At 44.1% G+C, this 9,636-nt stretch overlaps 1 protein-coding gene across 3 annotated transcripts in view; it reads left to right on the forward strand.

Annotated features, from left to right (window-relative positions):
* Positions 1-9,636, forward strand: part of pik3cd (phosphatidylinositol-4,5-bisphosphate 3-kinase, catalytic subunit delta) — a 222,697-nt gene that overhangs the window by 91,377 nt on the left and 121,684 nt on the right. For 2 of the 3 annotated variants that reach the window (XM_043676184.1, XM_043676187.1), the window contains exon 1: positions 4,484-4,917. The exons of the other annotated variant lie outside the window; for it this stretch is intronic. The gene's annotated coding sequence lies outside the window, so the exon portion shown is untranslated. Of the gene's footprint in view, positions 1-4,483; positions 4,918-9,636 lie in introns of those variants that run through there. 3 annotated transcript variants of the gene reach the window in all.

Here is a 9,636-nt window from a genome sequence, read left to right on the forward strand (position 1 = left end):
ACACACACGCACACACACACATGCACACACTCGCATACTCACACACACTCATACACACACACAAACGCTCACACACAGACACAGACACACAAACACTCTCTCACACAGACACTCACATATGCGCACACACACACTCAAGCACACACTCTCACATACATGCAGGCACACACGCACATGCACGTACACACACATACAACACACGCACACACTCACACAGACACGCGCACACTCAGACACCCACGCACACACAGAGCACTGCAGATGATTACAAGTCATGAATGTAAAAATCAGACTGAGCCAAGGTATCACTGCACCTCTTGATGAATATAAAACCTTTAATAATACCCATCCTCCATCAAGCCCCAGCAGATGCTCTCCCAACTCTCCATAATCACAGTCCCAATGGATCACCATTTTTAAAGAGTTTAATAATGTACCTTTCCAACACTAAATTTTTTAGCTTCCTTAGTGTGTACAACTGGGTTTGAACATAAGCTGAGCAACCAGATCCACTGTTTCTTTTAATCGAAGCGGAATAAGGTTATGATCCAGAGAAAGCATTGGGATGGCCAGTTCTACAGAACTCTTGGTCACATTTAGAGAGGCAATATTCTGACCACCAAAGTGCCAGGCAATGACCGTCCCCAACTGGAGAGAAACCGACCATCTCCCCAGGATTTTTAATGGTATTGCCATCCCTTACCATCAACACTCAGAATTGCAATCGACCAGAGACTGATCTGGCACAGCCACATAAATATAAGAGCAGGTTAGGATTTGCGCAGTGAGTAGATACATAGAAGATAGGAGCAGGAGGAGGCCATTCAGCCTTCCAGCCTGCTCCGCCATTCGTCACCATCATGACTGATCATCCAACTCAATAGCCTAATCCTGCTTCCTCCCCATAACCTTTGATCCCATTCCCCCAAGTGCTATATCTAGCCGCCTCAATGTTTTGGCATCAACTCCTTCCTGTGGTAATGAATTCCACAGGCTCACCACCCTTTGGGTGAAGAAATGCTTCCTCATCTCCATCCTAAATGGTCTATCCCCGAATCCTCAGACTGTAATCCCCCAGTTCTGGATGCACTCACCATCGGGAACATCCTCCCTGCATCTACCCTGTCTCGTCCTGTTGGAATTGTATAAGTCTCTATGAGATCACCCCTCACTTGTCTGAACTGCAGCAAAACCAATCCCACCCTGGTCCACTTCTGCTTGTACGTCAGTTCCCACCATCCCCGGAATCAGCCTGGGTAACCTTTGCTGCACTCCCTCAAGAGCAAGAGCATCCTTCCTCAGAAACGGAGACCAAAACTGGACACAATATTCTAGGTGTGGCCTCACCAAGGTCCTGTATAACTGCAGCAACACATCTCTGCTCCTGTACTCGAAACCTCTCACAATGAAGGCCAACACAACATTTGCTTTCTTTACCACCTGCTGCACACCTGCAGGCTTATCTTCAGTTCCCCTTCTCTCTCCTGAAAGCCTTTCCAACACTGACAGAGCCAACTCAAGAAATTCTGTCTGCTTGTCTAGATGGTTCCAACAACACCCAAAAATCACCATCGAGGAAAAAGCAACTTGTTTGACTCTGTTGGACACCTCAAACATTCACTCCCTCCAACACCAATGTTCAGTTGCAGCAGTGAGTACCATCTACAAGATGCTGTGCAGAAATTTACCAAGGCTTCTTTAATATTGACTTATAAACACATAACCATTCCTGTCTCGATGAATGATGGCAGCAGATACAGAGGAACACCAGCCCCTGCAAGTTCCCCTCCAAGCCATGCACCATCCTGACTTGGAAATATATGTCGCTGGGTCAAAGTCCTGAACCTCCCTTCTTAGTGGCATTATGGTTATGCCCACACCACCTTCTACTGATGCTCTCCACCACCTTCCCTCGGACAACTAGGGATGGGCAATAAATGCTGACCCAGTCAGCAAAGTGCTTATATCTGCATGGTAGGATTGAAAGGAGTGTTGCGACATCACTTCTGGCATCCCATGTTCCCATGGTAACCAACCACAGTCAAACAGAGCAGGGATTACCTTGGGCACATCACCCATGGAGGAGTTCATTCAGTCAGCATGTGGCATAATAGTGCCATGCCCCCGTGACTGCAGAGCTCCCTAACTCGACAGAAGGCCCGTTAATCCTCTCTCGCACGGCCTGCTTCTTGTTTTGAATGGGATGGAAATGAAATTACATCTACGTTTGGAGCTACAGACCCATTCAGTTTCTAATGGTATGGGCATCACTGGCAAGACAAGCATTTGATTCCCATGCCTAAAGACTTTAGAATTGAATGGCTCACTCAGTGAATGAGAGTCAGCACACTGCTGTGAGTCTGGAGTCACATGGAGGCTAGACCAGGTAAGGATGGCAGTTTCCTTCCCTAGTTAGTGAACCAGATGGGGTTTTGCTACAATTGGTTATGGATTCATGCTTACCACAACAGAGACTTGCTTTCAAGAGTTCATAGCAGCACTGAGTTTAAATTCCACTGACAATGAGGTGGGATTTGTACCCATGTCCCCCAAAGCATTAGTGTGGATCTCTGAATTACTAGTTATTGAGTCATAGAGTCATAGAGATGCCTTACTACTAACTCTCTTATTCCCTTTCTACTTAGTCATGTTACAAATTCAGGAAAATTATTCATCAAATCATAGAAGTCATGCGGCCCATCGAGTCCACACCGACCCTCCAAACAGCATCCCACTCAGACCCAGCGCTCCCCTCCTCTCCCTGTTACCCTGCAGTTAGGTAGATAAAGTGGTCGTGATGGCATACAGGATACTTTCCGTTCTTAGTCAAATCTTTGAATACTAGATCAAAGCGGTGATGATGGAGCTATCAAATACCTTTAGTTAACTCGACGTGGGGGAGTCCAAAACTAGAGGGCACAGGTTTAAGGTGCGAGGGGAAAGATTTAAAAGTGACCTAACATTTTCACACAGAAGGTGGTGTGTGTGTATGAAATGAGCTGCCAGAGGAACTGGTGGAGATTGGTACAATCACAACATTTAAAACTCATCTGGATGCCAAATTTCTTGAATATAAAGAGTTTAGAGGGATATGGGTCAAGGGCTGGCAAATGGGACGAGATAAATTTAGGATACCTGGTTGGACTGAAGAATCTGTTTCCATGCTCTATATCTCTATGACTCTAAGTCACAGCTGAAATATTGTAAGGAGTTCTGCCCACTAAACTATCGGAAAGATATGACTGCAGTAGAGAGGATGCAGAAGAAATTCATCAGGATGTTGCCTGGGGCTGCAGTGATTCAACTATGAGGAGACGCGATATAGTTTGGAGTTGATTTCCTTCCAGCAGTGAAAGCTGAATGGATTCGGATTGAGATGGACACAGTTCTGAGGGGCATTAATAGGGGAACTAGAGAGAATATTTCCCTTTAATTGAGAGGCAAAGCAGCAAGGGGCACAGTTTTAATGTAAGGAACAGTACGTTTGAAGGGGATTTGAGGAATTTTGTTCTCACCGAGCTGGTGAGGGTGCCTAGAATTCACTGCCTGAAAAGGCTGGTAAAGATGGGAACCCACAAGACATTTTAAGAACTATTTTGATGGACATTTGAAACCCCACTGCACACAAGGGGACAGTTCAAGTGCTGGAAACTGGGTGTTTGATGACCAGCACAAACAGGACAGGCTTCTTTCCATGCTGTAAAAAATAAATGACTCTGTAACTCTAATACATTCCTCAGTAAATACTGCTGTTTGATTTGCTTTCCTATTGTAATAAGATTCCTTTGGTGTGGACCTGTCAGTTAACCACCTTTTCACTGTATTGCACAAGTCTGATACTCTCTGCTCCTTGATGTTCCAGATTATTTTTGTCTTTCCTTTTCCCTCCTCCCTTCTCGATGTTTCTGAGTTTTGGTTCTTCTTTTGGAAGGATACTTGAGCTGTGGGGAAACCCGCCAACAAACCCCAGCTCATAACGCACCAGTCCCAGGGGAGTGACAGGCATAAATCAGGTCCAGCTAAGAGCAACCTGAGGTTTGCTTATAGTCCTCTGGAGTGGAGTGCAAGATTCAAACTGTGACGTTACATACAGTGACGCCTCTGAGTCCCACTCAACTGAACTCCCTTAAAAGATGTTCTTTGGAGATAATTCCATTCCTGAAATGTCTACCGGATGTGTAGTGAGTACACAGAATTTTTAGAACCATCAATTAATTAAAAGAAACTTGCTTCTGGCAACAGATAATTGCTCCCTATTTCTTGGCAACAACTAATTTTTATGTCTTCCTGTATATTTCTCTATGTCCTTGTTGACTTAATAAAACGAGAGAAGGAACTGATAAGATTAGGAGATGTTATTTGCATACGCTTTTCTTTGAATTAAACTTCCTTGAAAGTTAATTTGTTTAAACTGCTACTGGGGCATAAACCGATCTGTCTGATCTTGGCTAGGTGAACACCACAGAGGTAACAATGACTAAATTGGGCATTTCGGGAGCAGGATCCTGTCACATCTTAGCGTAAACAATTTGGACGTGTTGCAGATTGTGGGCCGGTTGCCAGAAATGCAACTCAGAGCGTCATTACATGGAGCTGTTTGTTGTGGAAGGTGTGGTAACAGATGGTAACCGGTGTTGTAACTACGGAGGCCTGTTACAGATGGCAGAATGAAAACAACTAAAGGTGCACAACAGTTTTATGGCTACTTCCTGGATTAGAATTGTGGATGGATCAATATCACAGAAGTTCTGATTTTCATCGTTCATGGGATATGGACATCGCTGGCAAATACAGCGTTTATTATCCATGAGGAGACAGTTCCTAAACACAACCGAGTGGTTTGCTGAGCTATTGGAGAGGACTGTTAAGGCACAACCACGCTGCTGCGGGTCTGGAGTCACGTGTAGTACAGACAGGGTAAGGATTGCAGATTTCCTTCCCTGATGTACGTAAATGATAGGTTTTTAGGAAAATCTAGTGGGCTGGATCTAGTGTTCCTGTTACTAATTAGCTTTCAGTTCCCTGTGATGGGATTTGAAGAATCCAAAGAAGAAAAATCATTTCGCACTAGAAACGTGAACTGTTCCAACCACCACACTGCCCCTCCCCCCCCAACCGGCCCACCCACAGGTATGACCAGATCGGCCAAGTTTCTCCAGCACTTTGTTATTATTTCAGATCTCCAGCATCTGCAGTGTTTGCCGATTAATAGGCATCTGGATTACCAGTCCCTAGATTAATAACCCAGGCCTCTGGATTACCAGTCCTTAGATTAATAACCCAGGACTCTGGATTACCAGTCCTTAGATTAATAACCCAGGCCTCTGGATTACCAGTCCTTAGATTAATAGCCCAGACCTCTGGATTACCAGTCCCTAGATTAATAACCCAGGACTCTGGATTACCAGTCCCTATATTAATAGCCCAGACCTCTGGATTACCAGTCCCTAGATTAATAACCCAGGACTCTGGATTACCAGTCCCTAGATTAATAACCCAGGCCTCTGGATTACCAATCCCTAGATTAATAGCCCAGACCTCTGGATTACCAGTACCTAGATTAATAACCCAGGCCTCTGGATTACCAGTCCCCAGGTTAATAGCCCTGGCTTCTGGATTACCAGTCCCCAGGTTAATAGCCCAGACCTCTGGATTACCAGTCCCCAGGTTAATAGCCCTGGCTTCTGGATTACCAGTACCTAGATTAATAACGCAGGCATCTGGATTACCAGTCCCTAGATTAATAGCCCAGACCTCTGGATTACCAGTACCTAGGTTAATAGCCCAGACCTCTGGATTACCAGTCCCCAAGTTAATAGCCCTGGCTTCTGGATTACCAGTCCCCAGGTTAATAGCCCTGGCTTCTGGATTACCAGTCCCCAGGTTAATAGCCCAGACCTCTGGATTACCAGTCCCCAGGTTAATAGCCCTGGCTTCTGGATTACCAGTCCAATGACATTGCCACCATGCTGCTGTATCATTGACTGTGACTGTAGGTCATTATGGTTTCCAATTGCCTTAGAGATACAGAACTGTAACATAACCATTGGTTTTTGTGAGTTATATTGGAGGTTAAAATGCAACATTTGTGAACAGGAACCAACCTGCCCACTTGTGATTTTGTTGGAGGCTGGAAGAGAGATAGCTGACCAACCTGCTGGGACACAGTGCTTTGGTCATTTAGATGTTAGATTGAGCCTATCACCTTCATTTTCAGAATCAATCTATTTTTAATCAGAGGTGTCCAGGGTTCCTGGGTCTTAGAGTTTTGTAAATTTTCCAATGACAAACCCCAGAGTGATCTGTGTATAGAGCTCACTGCTCCATGCTGCTATGGAAGCCATTTTTGTGTGCATTTCTAAGGTGACACCTAAGGTTTGTGAGAGTGGTGCAGACTGGCACCTTCCAAAGTCTAGGACTATGTGCTGAGGGATGCACCTGAACCTTGAACCTGTTGCAAGGGGACAATTGGGAAAAGGTTGCAGTGCAAGCCCTTTCAGCCAGAGGAGTTTGTGACCTATGGGACCCCCTCAGATATTGAATGTATGTGGTGAACATCAGGATCATTGAATTTGCATTGAAGGCAGCACAGAACATGGTGCATGGAGAAAAGTTTGCCTAACTGCAGTTTTTAATCTGAAATATTTCAGCCTCATCATATAACTGATATGGAGTGTTGTTGTTGTTGTGGGTATCTTCGGAGAGCTGAGAAGTTGGTTTGCAAGCGTTTTGTCCCCCGTCTCGGTGATATCCTCAGTGCTGTAGAGCTTCATGATATGGAAGGTACATTGCAAATATTAGAGCGAGTACAATTCTATTGATCTGTCATTGTCACATGACATACAGTGAAAAGTATTGTATTGCGTACAAACTAGATAAATCATACCTTACATAATTACATCAGGTCATAAAAGAGAATATACTATTACAACTACAGAGAAGATGCGGAGAAAGATCAACTCTAATATATGAGATATTTGGAGACAAGTTACGTTTTGTTGCAAATACTTTAGTATTCAAGAATAATTGAAATTATTTTAATAAATTTCATAAATACAGTATAATGTTTGTGGAAAGAAAAAAGTATACTGGAGCATCAAAATTGCGGTCTGACTCCAGTGTGTGGAGCCTTAACATTAACAAAAACAATTCAGCTGAGTAGACAGCTGAGGTCAGGAAGTAAAATTGATTCAGGATGATGGCGAGAACCATATCCCAAGATGACTGACTCAGTGGAATTTATGAAGTGTAAAGTAGAGAGGTGACTGAACAGGAATGCAGGAGTCAGGAAAAACATTCAGAAACCATCCCAACTAACTATTATTGGTGTGGCTGAGGCACAGACCGACTTAGGAATTGTCCCAGCAGAGAGGCTGGTAGACATCTTAACAAAGGATAGGGGTAATGTCTGGGCTGTGTGATAGCAGCAAGAATCTGGATTAGTGGTGCTGGAAGAGCACAACAGTTCAGGCAGCATCCAAGGAGCTTCGAAATCGACCCGAAAAGCCCTTACCCGAAATATCGATTTCGAAGTTCCTTGGCTGCTGCCTGAACTGCAGTGCTCTTCCAGCACCACTAATCCAGAATCTGGTTTCCAGCATCTGCAGACATTGTTTTTACCTACCTGATAGCAGCAAGAAGCCTATTCATATTAGACATCAAGATCAATGAGATAGAAGGTGTCAGGGTGATGTGGAGATGCCTTTTCTTTTGGAAAAGTGTGAGGTCATGCACTTTGGTTGGAAGAATTCTGTATGGACTCGGCCAGATCACTCAGAACATTCTCAAGCAGGCAGCTCAGACCAAAACTTTGCTATTTGTTTTGGTAAGTGTACAGTGAAAATTACCCAGATTAAGTTAGCGAGGTTGACGACTGGGTTTAAAACAAACAAAAAGTTTATTCACAAAATTATACAATGAAACATAAAGAACAGAATAAAGAACCCCGACAGAACTCAGTCTATCCAAACGAGCGTTAAGTATGCTGTTCCGAAAATATACAACAGTCCTAATAAGCAACCCCCTTTAAAACACAGTACAAAACAGGGTCAGATGCTTACAGGTTGAAGTTAGAAGGGCAGAAGACAGAGTTTCCACACAGCTGACTGCTGAGCCTCCAACCAGTTCTGGACTGAATTAAACTGCTCAGCCCAGCTAGAGAGCTGACCGTTCCCCTTTCATTCCACAGCTCACTTCTAAAACATGACCACTTTGGCCTGAAGTCTCATCTGTTTACATATAAACAAAAAGGCCTCTCAACACCCTTTAATCTCTGTACCAAACCAGACGAATTGGAACTTGACCTGGTTTACTACCCCCTGGAAAAATCCCAGGACATAGTCTCCTTGAGCCAACGAACAGCTTTTAGAAATAAAGAACTAGTTTTGTGACACCTCCCCTCTTAAAAAAATACCATCAATACCAAAAGATGGCTTCATTTTTAACCCTTCAAAAACTTGGTTAGTAGTCTAAACACACATATACACTATACTAACTATAAATATGCAAACGTGCACAACCACATGCAAATTCAGGCTGCGGTAAACCCATCACCGAACGCCTCCGTATCTCATTCGAGTCTCGATAACGCATCGACAATCACATTCCCGTGACCTGCCACCTGCAGAATTGTCACATGGAACGGCTGCAACAACAAGCTCCATCCAAACAGGCTGCATTTTGTCCTTAAAGGTTTCCACAAATATCAATGGGCTGTGATCAGTGTATATGATTGTCTCAGATGCACAGCTGGGAATATAAACACTGAAATGTTGGCATGCCAACACCAAGCTCAAAGTCTCTTTCTCTACCGTTGAATATTTCTGTTGATGAATATTCAACTTCCTGGAAAAATATCCAATGGGTCTTTCTATCTCCTCGTCATCCTCCTGCAGGAGCACTGCACCGACACCCACATCACTGGCATCGATAGCCACCTTGAAAGGCTTCCTGTAATCCAGTGTGGCTAATACTGGGGCAGTGGTTAACACAATGTTTTGGCTGTCAACTGCCTTTCGATAGTCCGCTGTCCACTGAACTTCTTGCCCTTTTTTAACAATTCGGTGAGTGGAGCAGCCACACTGCTAAAGATTGGCACAAACATTCGGGTAAAATCCTCTCAATCCCAGGAATTGTAGTACTGATATTTTCGTCGATGGTGTTGGAAATTCCACAATTACTTTCGTTTTTGCATCTCATGGGACCGTGTCCAATAACACGGCCCAGGAAGGTGACTTGGTCTTTGGCAAATTCCCTTTTAGCCAGGTTTCCCACCAAGCCTGCCTTCCGAAGTCAATCGAACAAGTCCGATAAATGCTGTAAACATTCCTTCCCTGAGTGACTAAAAATCCCCAGCTCATCAATATACACCACACAGCTGGGTAATCCCGCAATGACCTTATTAGTCAGTCTCTGAAATGTGGCTGGAGCGTTTTTCATACCAAATGGCGTGACTTTGAACTGATATAGTCCATTTGGCGTTATGAAAGCCAAAACCACCTTTACTCTCTCTGACAGAGGGACTTGCCAGTAGTCTCTGAGCATGTCCAACTTAGAAATATAAGTTGCTTGTCCCACTTTTTCGACACAGTCCTCCAACTGTGGAATTGGATATGCATCAGTCTTTGTAACAGCATT

Source organism: Chiloscyllium plagiosum, chromosome 34, assembly GCF_004010195.1.
Source record: "Chiloscyllium plagiosum isolate BGI_BamShark_2017 chromosome 34, ASM401019v2, whole genome shotgun sequence".
Lineage (NCBI taxonomy): Eukaryota > Metazoa > Chordata > Chondrichthyes > Orectolobiformes > Hemiscylliidae > Chiloscyllium > Chiloscyllium plagiosum.